At 46.4% G+C, this 14,119-nt stretch overlaps 1 long non-coding RNA gene across 1 annotated transcript; it reads right to left on the bottom strand.

Moving 5' to 3' along the window:
- Positions 1-225: 225 nt before the first annotated feature.
- Positions 226-5,249, bottom strand: LOC142569045 (uncharacterized). Its single transcript, XR_012825625.1, has 3 exons — positions 5,024-5,249; positions 2,654-2,750; positions 226-2,549 (listed from the first exon to the last, which is right to left on the bottom strand). It is a non-coding gene; the product is annotated as an uncharacterized LOC142569045 (long non-coding RNA).
- Positions 5,250-14,119: the final 8,870 nt, after the last annotated feature.

A 14,119-nucleotide genomic window follows, 5' to 3' on the forward strand; every position in this document is an offset into this window, starting at 1 on the left:
TCTTCGTCTTTCCCTCTCCCTTTTAGTCTTTCCTGTCTTCTTTTTTTTTTCTGATAACTTCCAACATTCCTGGCGGCGAGGGTTAACCTGGTGTGGTATGACCTACCTTGGTTATAACATATGTGGTTATAGCGACGATGTACAGTTGGCATGGCAGGGCTTGTTTCACCACATACCTTGCCTTGTCCCCTTGTTGGGCTCGGTGGTGGGTGACTGGCATCGTTGCTGAATACTCAATATATTTGATGGGAACTTCCAACCCTTTTTCAGCCGATCGTCCCTCTAAAAGGGGGCGCACCGATGCTACATTTCAGTTTTCTCTAAAACCCACTCAGACTTTCCCGAAATTTCACGTTGTACACAGTGAGAAACATGACAAGAAGGCAAGAACGATTTCACCATTCATTGTGGCGAAGTATCTCACAGAGACCATTGGAGGCGGCTATAAGATCACCAAGCTGGCCAGTGGGGACCTATTACTAGAACTAAAAGACAAAGCACAACACGACAAGCTAACAAAACTTGTACAACTTGGAGACATCCCTGTCAGTGTGACAGCGCACCGAACCATGAATACGGCCAAAGGCGTAATCTCTGATATAGACTTGATGGACTTGACCGATGAAGAACTCCTGGAAGGATGGAAGGATGAAAATGTAATAAACGTACAAAGAATAAAGATCAGACGGGACAACAAGGAGCTGCCAACTAAACACCTAATAGTTACCTTTGGCTCTAGCACGTTACCAGAGACATTAGAAACTGGATATATCAAAATCAGAGTACGACCTTACATCCCCAACCCGCGACGCTGTTTTAAATGCCAGAGGTTTGGCCACGCTTCCCAGAGCTGCCGAGGGCGGCTAACATGTGCGAAATGCGGCATCAATGATCACTCTGCAGATGACTGTAAGGCTGAGCCCCGTTGTAGTAATTGTAACGGTGGCCACCCTGCATATTCACGATCATGCGCAGTCTGGAAAAAAGAAAAAGAAATAATTACGATAAAGGTAAAAGAAAACATAACTTTTAGAGAAGCAAGACAACGCATCTCACCAACATTTGCACAGAGCACATCTTTCGCCGAAGTGGTACGTCGGGGGGCAGTACCACAACGGCACTTGGCGGACGCCAGCGCCACGCATAGCGAGCGTGCGGCAACGCCACCCGCCCCCATGGTGGGAGCAGCGAAGGCTGCCCTACCTCTCCCGAATTTGTCCACAGTGGAGGCCTCTGCTGGTGCTGGCACCAGTCAGCCCAGCTCCGAGGTCAAGACAAACCCACCAACCACCAGGACGGTGGGCTCCAAGGCCTTGTCTTTAGAGACAAAGCCTTCGCGTAAAACACACCGCTCGCAAGAGCGCGTGTCCAGTGCCTCTCAAGAGGCCATGGACACAACACCCAGTCAGAAGGCGCAGTTGACGCCTAAGGAGCGGCGCGACATTGTCGACCGCTCCAGGAAAGACAAAACTCCAATTACAGGGCCTCAAAAGGGCGCTGTAAGCTAAATCAAGTCCTCTTTGACACATAGCACAACATTTATTTTAATATGGATACACTGATTATTCAGTGGAATATCAGAGGCCTGCTTTGCAACCTCGATGATATCCAAGAACTCCTTAATCAACTAACTCCTAAAGTGCTGTGTGTCCAAGAGACTCATTTGAAATCTAAACACAAACACTTCCTACGTCAGTATGTTATTTTTCGGAAGGATCGCGATGATGCCCTCGCATCATCCGGCGGCGTAGCCATCATAGCTGACAAATCTATAGCCTGTCAACACTTACGGCTACAAACACCCCTTGAGGCAGTGGCCGTTCGTGCAGTACTTTTAAATAAACTGATCACCATTTGCTCTTTATACATACCGCCGCATTTTCAGCTTCACAAACAAGAATTCCAAACATTAATAGATCAGTTACCCGAACCATATCTTGTGCTTGGAGATTTAAATGCTCACAGCAACCTATGGGGCGACTCGCGCTGCGACGCGAGAGGTCGCTTGATTGAACAGTTCCTTTTTTCTTCAGGTGCATGTCTTTTGAATGGGAAGGAGCCCACGTATTATAACATGGCAAACAAAACATACTCCTCAATAGATCTTAGCATATCATCTCCTACTCTTCTACCTTACTTTCAATGGAAAGTTATTAAAAACCCATACGGGAGTGATCATTTCCCTGTAGTTCTAAGCACACCTATCGCTAATGAATGCCTTCCACAATTACCTCGCTGGAGAACTGACTCAGCTGACTGGGAAACGTTCAAAAAGCTTGCTTGTTTATCCTGGGACGACATGTGTGCTTTAAGCATAGACGCTGCGGTTGAATATTTTACGGCTTTTCTCCTTGACACCTCCTCCAAATGTATTCCTGTAACAAGTGGATTGTCCACAAAACGCCGTCTTCCATGGTGGAACGATGAGTGTCGAAAAGCGCGAAAGAAGCAAAACAAGGCATGGGGTTTACTTCGGGATTCTCCGACAGCAGAAAATCTAGTCAATTTCAAGCAGGTCAAATCCCAGGGTCGAAGAACGCGGCGACAAGCTAGAAGAGAGAGTTGGAGAAAGTATATATCAGGCATTAACTCTTACACTGACGAAACAAAGGTTTGGAATAGAGTTAATAGAATAAAGGATCGACAGTCTTACTCTCTGCCTTTAGTGAATACTCAAGGCGACAGCATGGAAGATCAGGCGAACTTTCTTGGCGCACATTTCGAACAGATATCCAGCTCGTCGCACTACTCTGAAACATTCCAAAGGTACAAAAGGCAAATAGAAGGACAACCATTAGAAAGGAAAAGCACACAATACGAGGCATACAATAGACCCTTTTGCATGGCAGAGCTTCAGGCAGCCCTAAACAGCTGCAACCAATCTGCCCCCGGATCTGACCGCATCCTATATGAAATGCTTAAACACCTGCCGCCTGAAACACAAAAAACCCTTCTTTGTCTCTACAATTCTATATGGTCGTCCGGCCGCATTCCCTCTGCTTGGAAAGAGGCCATCATAATTCCTATTTTGAAACAGGGTAAGGACCCTTCTTTGGCAAATAGTTATAGGCCTATAGCATTGACGAGCTGCTTATGTAAAGTTTTTGAAAAGATGGTAAACAGTCGCCTGGTACATTATCTAGAAATTAACAAGAAATTAGATCAATATCAATGTGGCTTTAGAGAAGGCAGATCGACGACAGATCAGCTTGTACGCATGGAAATGTATATCAGGGAAGCGTTTGTCCACAAACAGCTTGTGTTGTCCGTGTTTCTTGACATGGAGAAGGCGTATGATACCACGTGGCGCTTCGGGATCCTTCGGGATCTTTCTGCAATGGGCATTCGCGGCAACCTGCTGAGAATAATTGAAAGCTATCTCTCTAACAGGACATTTCGTGTTAGAGTAGGCAACGTGCAATCTCGACCATTCATACAGGAGACAGGCGTACCGCAGGGTGGAGTACTGAGCTGTACGTTATTTATTGTTAAAATGAATTCCCTCCACACCGTATTACCTCGCACACTCTTCTATTCCGTCTATGTGGACGACGTACAGATAGGGTTCAGGTCATGCAATCTTAGCATTTGCGAGAGGCAGCTACAACTTGGCTTGAATAGATTTTCAAGGTGGGCGGACGAGAATGGTTTCAAATTGAACCCCCAAAAGAGCACATGTGTCCTGTTTTCTAACAAGAGAAGTGTACTACCACAACCCGATATTAACCTTAATGGAGAAAGACTAACTGTTAGCCCTGAACACAAATTCTTAGGTGTTATCCTGGACACAAAGCTTAACTTCGTCCCCCACTTAAAATATCTTAAAGAAAAATGCCTCAAGACCATGAACCTCCTCAAGCTGCTCTCTCGAACAACCTGGGGCAGTGACAGGAAGTGTCTGCTGAGCCTGTATAAGAGTCTCGTACAATCACGCCTCGATTACGGAGCCGTAGTGTACCACTCCGCAACTGAGAGTGCGCTAAAGATTCTCGACCCAGTCCACAACCTCGGTATACGACTGGCAACAGGCGCCTTTAGAACTAGCCCTGTTGAAAGTTTGTACGTCGAGGCCAACGAATGGTCCTTACATCTACGCAGAACATTCTTAAGTTTTTCATACTACACTAAGGTAAAATCAGACACCGAGCATCCATGTCATTCCATTGTTAGCGACCTGTCCGCTGCCAGACTTTACAGTAACCGCCCACGTATTAGAACTCCTTTGAGCCTACGTTTGGAAGCAATGGCAGAAGAAACAAACATCCATCTCCCAGAAAATATCTTAATGCCTCCCACTCGCCTTCCACCGCCTTGGGAATGGCAGACCATGGAGTGCGATATCTCTTTTGTTGCAATAACGAAACATGCACCTGAGGCACATATACTATCACACTTCCTCGAACTCCAAGCGCAGTACTGCTGTGCCGAGTATTATACAGATGCTTCTAAATCATCTGCTGGTGTCGCGTATGCAGCTCTTGGGCCAGTTTTTTCTACCTCCGGTACTCTAAATCCTAACACAAGTATTTTTACGGCTGAAGCGTACGCAGTACTCTCAGCCGTAAAGCACATCAGAAAAACAAATCTGAATAAGGCCATCATTTTCACAGATTCATTAAGCGTAATAAGGGCCTTAATGAGTTTTCGAAAACATAAGAACCCTGTTTTTAATGAACTATACACACAACTATGCCTAGCATTAATGTACAACCAGAACATCATCCTATGTTGGGTACCTGGCCATAGGGGCATAAAAGGCAATGTAGCTGCTGACGAAAGTGCAACGTCAGTCACGTTTAATGAAACGGATATGAATAAACCTATATCAGCAAAAGAACTTAAGCCCTTCTTACGCAACAAACTGAGGAAGTACTGGCAGGACCAATGGGATAATGCAGTATTGAATAAGCTACACGTTATCAAGCCAAAATTAGGGAACTGGATAACTGAAAAAACAACAAGACATAAGGAAGTGCTTCTGTGTAGATTAAGAATAGGACATACGTACGCCACTCACTCCTACCTTCTGACGGGAAGCGAACCACCGACATGTAGCAAATGTGGCAACAGGCTTACAGTTATTCATGTTCTTATCCAATGCACTGAAATAGAGGCAGAGAGAAAAAAGCACTTTCCCTCTGCTTATATCCAACACATACCGTTACATCCAGCATTTTTTCTTAGCAATGAACCCCTTTTTACTTTTCAATCACTATTCAACTTTTTATTTGAAACTGACACCCTAAATGTGATTTGGCCAGGCTACTTGTAGCGCGGCCTCCACCTGGAGGTCGTAGCTGCAATGAAAACATTTTCTAGAGCACCTGCCTCTCGGCCCTTGCTTTCAAGGCTTTGCTGAGGCACTAGTGCTACAGATTTTACATAATTTACTGACCATCCCCATCTTGTGAAACATCTATTGTCATCGCAGAAACGATCAATCACAGTCATTTTTTATATTATGTATATACTTGTATTTTACGCACTTTAGAGCAAATAAATTTTAGGCCCTTTTACAGCCACATCGCACCACATGCATATACTGCGCTTTTTATCGAATATTTTAGGCCACTATACAGCCGTGTTTCATTACTCCCCGCAATTAACACCCATATATCATTCAGAAGTACAGACCATCGACTTGGCGCTCTTTGGCCACATCTGGCCCTTGCGCAAAAAAACCCTACTAATCAATCAATCAATGCAAGAAACGGGTGTACCCCAAGGAGGCGTGCTCAGCTGCACACTTTTCATCGTGAAGATGAACACGCTTCGCGCTTCATTACCACCGGCAATCTTTTATTCTGTCTACGTGGACGATATACAAATAGCTTTCAAATCTTGTAACCTCGCAGTCTGCGAGAGGCAGGTACAGCATGGCCTGAACAAAGTCTCAATGTGGGCAGAGAATAATGGATTTAAGATCAATCCTAACAAAACCTCTTGCGTTCTTTTTACAAGAAAGAGAGGAATGATCCCAGATCCTTGCTTAGAACTATGTGGACAACAAATACCCGTAAACAAAGAGCACAAATTTTTAGGTGTTATATTAGACTACAGACTCACTTTCGTCCCCCACATTAAACATATTAAAGAAAAATGTCTGAAAACAATGAACCTAATGAAACTTCTATCCCATACATCGTGGGGTAGTGACAGGAAGTGCTTAATTAATCTCTCTAAGAGCCTGATCCGTTCACGATTAGATTATGGTGCCGTAATCTGTCACTCTGCCGCCCCGAGTGCGCTAAAGATGCTAGACCCTGTTCACCATCTAGGTATCCGTTTAGCCACAGGAGCTTTCAGAACGAGTCCCGTACAAAGTTTATATGCAGAATCGAATGAATGGTCACTTCATATCCAGAGAACGTACATCAGCCAAACATATTTTCTGAAAGTCCACTCAAATCTTGAACATCCCTGTTTTAAAACCGTTAATGACATGACATATGCTACACTCTTTCGCAATCGTCCCTCCGTAAGACAGCCTTTCTCGCTGCGTGTGAGGGAGCTTAGTGATGAAATGCATGTCCCACTCCTCGAGTTCCGCCTAATGCCTCCAGCTAAGCTGCTACCTCCTTGGGAGTGGCAGATGATACAATGCGACATATCTTTCATGCAGGTTACAAAACACGCTCCAGAGATTGAAATCCAGATGCATTTCCAGGAACTGCAATACAAACACTCCTGCACGGAGTTTTACACAGACGCATCGAAGTCACGCGAGGGGGTGTCATATGCAGCCGTCGGTCCATCCTTCTCGGAATCCGATTTACTGCATCCGGAAACTAGTATCTTCACGGCTGAGGCCTACGCAATATTGTCGACCGTGAAGCATATAAGGAAATCAAAACTCAAAAAGTCAGTTATATATACGGACTCCCTTAGTGTTGTGAAGTCTTTGATGTCGTTCTGTAAGCACAAAAATCCTATAATAATTGAACTCTATTCCGTCTTATGCGAAGCATATGTATCTAACCAGGATGTGGTTATATGCTGGGTGCCTGGCCATAGGGGCATCGAGGGTAACGTTCTAGCAGACCAGATGGCCACATCAATTGCATCACACACTGTTAATTCTACTGCTGCAGTCCCTGTCACAGACCTGAAACCCTTCTTAAGAAGGAAACTGCGAAACTACTGGCAACGATTGTGGGACCTGGAAACAAGTAATAAGTTGCATTTAATAAAGCCACAATTAGGATTCTGGCCTCCTGTAACAAAATCACGCCGCACAGATGTCCTATTCTGTCGCCTCAGAATAGGACACACATTTGGCACACAACTTTTTACTCACTGAAAATGATCCTCCAACCTGCGGTAGATACGGGGAGAGGCTGACCGTCCTCCACGTCCTCCTGGAGTGTCGGGCAGCCGAATCTGAAAGAAGGAAACATTTTTCCCTAGCATACCGGCAGCACATCCCCCTACATCCCGTAATGCTACTCGGCCCAGAACCTTTATTTGACACCAACACAGTACTAAATTTCCTGAAAGATGTCGTCCTGCATGTTTTTAGCCCCACATGTTCGTAGCGGGTCCTCTCTTCAGAGGATGCCGCTGCGATATCTCTTTAGTATAGCACATGCCTCTAGGCCCTTGTCTTTCAAGGGCTCTGGCGAGGCAGCAGTGCTCCAAGTAATTTTAACATCCTACATATTTTTGATTTTGCATCATTCTTCTACAATGGATTTTAATGTTCATAGTAATCGTCATTAGTCATCGCCATAATTTTATAGCACGTAGATTTTACGCACTTTACAGCGACAATTTTTAGGCCACTTTACAGCCAAGTCACATCTCCATAATACATCGTCAACATCACCACTTGTCATGGCGCTCTTTGGCCAAACCTGGCCCTTGCGCCATTAAACACTACATATCATCATCATCATCATCACCAGTATTACTTTAGCCTACCGTGTGTTCTTACCGTGAATGCTTTTCAATAAGCGCACTCATCGCGGCATCTGAGCGGTTACAGCGTTGTGCTGCCATGAGGTCGCGGCCGGGTATGATTGCCGGCCGCGGCGGCTGCATTCCTAATGAGGCGGACTGCAAAAACGCTCGTCTACCGACTCTGGTGCACAGTAAAAAAGCCCCCAGGTGCTCAAAACTAATCTGGACCCAGTCATTATGCTGTTCTTCATAGATAGTCCGCAGTTTCAATACGTTAGACCACTTAATTAGTTTTTTCTTCACATATTTGATTGCAACAGTCAGAGTTGTTTAATTCCAACAATCACTGCCGGCTTAGGAAGGTATTGTCTTGGCAGGTCGCAGTACCCTGCTGCTTTTAAGGACCTGGTCCTTTGCAACCAGCTTTCCACCTTAGCTAGCTGTGCCAGCTACATCAGCTCAAGAAAGCGACAAGCCACATACAGTGCCTCGGGTGTTCGAGTGGAAATTTCAGAAGCTGCAGCTGGCATTGACACAGCCTAGCAATGCAGGACAGCGCGTGGCGGCAGAGCAGCGATATAGCGGGTGCACGCACCTAAAAGAGCTGCCCCACTGAAGGCGCTTCAGAAAGATGCGGAGCCCCAAAGCAGAATTGCATTCAATACAGCGGCGCTTGCGTCGGCAGCTGCTCCTCCAGCAACGACAACGTCAGAGGGTGGACGAGCAACGGAAGCAGGAGCAACACACTATTGAAGACCAGTTGCGGCAATAGCTGCAGCTAGAGCAGCAGAAGTGGCGCGACGACGTGGAACGCCAGATGCTTCTTCTTGAATTAAAGGCCAAGAAGCAGCAACATGCATGAAGTCAGCAAAAAGAACAATAAATATTTCATTATATTTTCATACGCGTCCAAGCTCAAAATAGCACAAAACATAGATATCAAAGCAATACTAAATGAGTGTCCAGTTAGAGCAGTAATTCTGATTTAACATTGAATGGCGTTCCTGCTTGTCTTACTTGCACGTAATCAGAATTCGCAAGCTATACTCATTTATTTGCAATCTGGATTGAACAAGATGTAAATTCACTTTGATTACGCTTAAGTGAAATGCTCGAGCGATAAGCCGGATTCGGCATTGCGATGCCTGCGGTGTGTCGGTTGGACTCGCCACATTGGGCTGCTGCCGCCTCAAGTGTTGCGGGGTCGCCACATCTGGAGATTCCAGGTCCTCCCTCAGGACTACTAGGCTATGTAGAGCAACAAAGGCTGTCGTAACGACCGCAGAACGCTCCGTCAAGTGTTGCAGCGAGTGTTCAAGCCCCATGTCTAAACATGGGAAGCAACGCTTCCACAGATGGAAAGCCCTCTGTGTTCCGGGTGCGGATCTGAGCCGTTTTACACCTGTGCAAAACAGGCAATGTTACTTTGCAGTTATGCTAACTTCTTGGAGACGCACGTTACACCTTGGCATCATAAGCAGGCCAGCACTCAAATCTCTGGCAGCTAATATCTTAATTGTTATGTGGCCTAAATCCAATGTATTAGATATGTTGCGTCAAACACACGAAGGTAAAAGTACAGTCATATTTAGCAAAATTACATTACTCCCACTGTAATATGTATCAAGCTTACTCTAATTAAAGCTTGAAACGAAAGAAACTGTGCCTAATTGCATAAGTACCATTGTGAAAGCCACAGGTTGTTTGGTTCGCGCAGCGGCACTGACCGGCTCTCGGGGCTATTCGGTCGTCCGGAGTTGGTCAGCGGGGGCATGAGGAAGGGCCTGCATGCATAATCCGAATAGCCAAGTCCAGGCACTCGTTTGGTCACGTAAAGAACGCATGCGCTACTGTTTTCGACGATTCTTCGGAAACAGTCGCGAAAACAGTCAGCTTCGAAACAGTCGCGAAAACAGTCAGCTTCGAAACAGTCGGCTTCGAAAACATTCGGCTCCTGGTCAGCTGGATAAGACGTCGAAAAATTGTAGCTTCGTTCCTGCGATCCCCTAAAGAAAAAAAAAGAGTTAAATGTTATGCTGTGTTTCTCAGCTGAAGTAAATGTAAGCCACGCCCAATTCATGCATACACCAAAGTCTTTTCTGAGCAGAAGCATTCACTACTTTTTAAAATTTCCAGGCCATACTTTCCTTTGGGTGATTGAAAGAAATTCGAAGATACAAAGAGCCACAATATGTACGACAGTCTCCAAAAGGGAAAACGTCTAGCTCTGTTGATGCGCCAACCTTCATTTACTCGACCATATCACCGCGCAGTGTCATGCCGTTACCGGAGCAGGAAATGAACCGTATTGAAGTTAATTTATTTCTACCATGACTGATTCGGTTAGCTAGTATACTTCAGAAGAACTTCAGTTTGGCCTAGTTGGTGTTTACTGCATATCATATTAACCGCAAAGACGGAGACAGCGGAAGAGAACACACAAGCACAACACCGGCGGTAACTTTCAACTGAAACTTAACGCCCGTGTTGTGTTTGTGTGTTCTCTGCCGCTGTCCCTGTCTTCATTTGCGGTCAATATGATATGTAGTAGGTATACTGTTTATCGAAGGACGCATACATTAAATTATGTCAGATGACTATTCTTTTTAAGAATTACTGCTGCAGTAATATAGAGAAAAAGAGGTTGCAATTTACATGTTTATAAATGGTGAAAGCCCTTCCAATTGCGGTAAACTTCACGATTCGACCCACCCGGCGCTTTGATGCGGATTTGGGTGCAGTCTATGCACCCCTTCAGCCCGGGAAACTAGGCAATGCGCCCGCAGGGGCGTCTGCGTAAGCAGGCGTTTGGTGTGTTGCGACACCACGTACCCGAGCACACGAGGGTTGGACCCTCCCGCGTGTAGTCGTGCGCGGCTTAGTCGTGTCCGGGGAAAAGGGGATCCTGGGGGTTGAGCCGATGCCGGGTGTTTGGACCGTTAAGGCCCCCGGCGGAGGCAACACACCTCTTTGGCCTCTGCTTCACGTAGACGGCACCCCCGGACTGACCCACCCGGGGGAAATCGGCAGTCGCCTTTTCCTGTCCTCCTCTCCAATCTTCGTCTTTCTCTCTTGCCTTTTTCATCTTTCCTGTCTTCTCATCACTTCTCCTCACTTCCTAGTTTCCCGGCGGCAAGGGTTAACCTTGTGTAGCTAGCCAGCCTTCGTTATGCTGTATTTGGTTATAGCAGCGATGTACGGCTGGCGTTGGCAGGGTTTCTCTACCAGGAACTTCTGTCACGTCCCCCTGTTGGGCTCCATGGTGGGTGGTCGGCATCGCGGCCGAAAACGCAACATTACTTATGGAACATGCTTTTCCTAAACTCCCTGATCGCCCTCACAAACGAGGGCGCACCGAAGATCTCTTTCAGTTTTTCGAACGACAAGTCCAGAACTTTCCTAAATATCATGTGATACACTCAGAAAACCCAGACAAACTAGTGCGTAACATTTCACCGTTCCTTGTTTCGAAGTCTTTAACTGAAGTTTTTGGAACAGGATATAAGGCGTCGAGAATGACAAGTGGTGATCTTCTCTTGGAGCTCCACGATAAGAAACAGTATGAGAAACTGCCGAAACTTGTCTCATTTGGGGAGACCCAAATAACAGTAACTCCGCACCGTACGATGAACACCACCCGCGGCGTTGTCTCGGACGATGACATGCTAGAGCTCACTGAAGCTGAACTCTTGGAGGGCTTTAGCGAACAGAATGTCATAAATGTTAAGCGAATTAAGATGAGGCGAGATGGAAAAGAGATCAAGACTAAACACCTGATACTCACTTTCGGTTCAAGTGTCCTCCCCGAGTCCATCGAGGCCGGTTATGTCAAACTTCGTGTTAGGCCATACGTGCCCAATCCTCTTAGATGCTTTAAGTGCCAAAGGTTCGGCCACAGTTCACAGAACTGTCGAGGCCGGCTGACATGTGCTAAGTGCAGTGACAATGAACATTCCTCCGATACATGCCAGAACACTCCACATTGTGTAAACTGTGATGGCGAGCATGCCGCATACTCGCGGTCCTGCCCGTCCTGGAAAAGAGAAAAGGAAATTGTGACAATCAAAGTCAAAGAAAACATATCTTTCAAGGAGGCACGTAGGCGGGTGTCATACCTGTCTAAGAGCAGCTTTGCCGATGTGGCGCGTAAGGGGGCAGCGTCACAACGGCCTCCGGCGGCTGTCCGACCCACACACAGTGAGTCGGCAGTCACGCCATCTGCCCCCGCGACGGTTGCAGCTAGCGCTGCTCCGTCAACACAGCAGAGGGGACCATCAACCCCGAAGGTGGGCGCAGCCGAGGCTGCCCCAACTTCCCCGGCCCCTTCCAGCGCTGGCAACAGCCGGCGCAGCCAAATCCCGCAGGGTGCCCCATCGACCTCCGGGCTGGTGGGCGCAGGGGTCTTGCCCCCTAAGGCGGGAAATTCCCTGGTAACTTCTCGCTCGCAAGAGCATGTGTCCGGCGCCTCACAAGAGGCAATGGACACTACACCTGTCCTCACGGCGCGCCAAGCGCCTAAGGAGCGGCGAGGCTCCCTCGAACGCTCCAGAAAGGGTAGAACTCCCGTTACAGGGCCTCGAAAGAGCTCTGCAACCTAAGGCATCACCTCCGTTTCCGTAAACACAGCACCAATTTTTCTTAAATATGGATACACAAATCATACAATGGAATGTCAGAGGTCTTCTCAGAATCCTTGATGATGTGCAGGAAATTATACAAAAATACAATCCAAAAGTGCTGTGTTTACAGGAAACACACTTAAAAAACAAACACACAAACTTTCTTCGACAGTATCTAACTTTTCGCAAAGATCGCGATGATGCCGTAGCATCATCGGGCGGTGTTGCCATAGTCACTCACAGAAGTATAGCGTGTCAACCTTTACAGCTACAAACGCCCCTTGAAGCAGTGGCGGTTCGAGCTGTCCTACTAAACAAACTCATCACCATTTGCTCGCTTTACATACCCCCGCATTACCAACTAAACAAACATGAATTTCAGTCCTTGATAGATCAATTACCAGAACCCTATGTTGTTCTTGGCGATCTCAATGCGCACAGCAGCCTGTGGGGAGACTCTCGTATCGATGCGCGAGGTCGTCTCGTTGAACAGTTTCTTTTTTCGTCCGGTGCGTGTCTGCTGAATAAGAAGACACCCACATATTATTCTCTCACAAACAGAACATTTTCTTCAATTGACCTCAGCCTAGTTTCTCCTTGTATACTGCCTGAACTCGAATGGGAAGTTACCAACAATCCTTACGGGAGCGACCACTTCCCCATACTGCTAAAAACACATAAAGAAAAAGAATGTCTACCGCAGGCTCCTAGGTGGAAGATCGATACAGCCGACTGGGAGAAGTTCCGAAACTTAACTAGTATCTCATGGAATGACATGTCTTCCTTAGGAATTGATGCCGCTGTGCAGTATCTCACAGCCTTCATCATAGATATTGCATCTAAATGCATATCAGAAGTAAATGGCTTGGCATGTAAACGGCGGGTTCCGTGGTGGAACGAAGATTGTAGGATCGCTCGTAAGAAACAAAACAAAGCCTGGGGATTGCTACGCGCTTCTCCCACTGCAGAGAATCTAGTCAACTTTAAGCAAGTAAAATCCCAAGGCAGGAGAACCCGCCGACAGGCCAGAAGAGAAAGCTGGCAGAAGTATTTATCCAGCATTAACTCGTTTACAGACGAGGCCAAAGTCTGGAACAGGGTAAATACAATTAGAGGGCGACAAACATATTCACTCCCTCTGGTAAATACACAGGGCGATACACTGCAAGATCAGGCAGACTCACTTGCGGAGCACCTTCAGAGCATATCAAGTTCAAACAATTATTCACAATCTTTTCTCAGATATAAACAAATAGAAGAACGTAAGGCATTAACAAGAAAAAGTCGAGAGAATGAGCCTTACAACCGTCCTTTCAGTATTGCCGAATTGAGAGCTGCCTTGAGCGTATGCAAGAGCTCAGCACCAGGATCTGATAGAATCATGTACGAAATGTTAAAAAACTTACACAACGACACACAAGTGACACTACTTACACTTTTCAACACTATCTGGGACGCAGGATACCTTCCGACCGCATGGAAAGAAGCCATTGTGGTCCCTGTCTTAAAACAAGGCAAAGATCCTTCTTCAGTGGCAAGCTACCGCCCGATAGCCCTCACAAGTTGTATCTGTAAGGTATTTGAAAAAATGATAAATCGGC

Source organism: Dermacentor variabilis, unplaced genomic scaffold (assembly GCF_050947875.1).
Source record: "Dermacentor variabilis isolate Ectoservices unplaced genomic scaffold, ASM5094787v1 scaffold_41, whole genome shotgun sequence".
NCBI lineage: Eukaryota > Metazoa > Arthropoda > Arachnida > Ixodida > Ixodidae > Dermacentor > Dermacentor variabilis.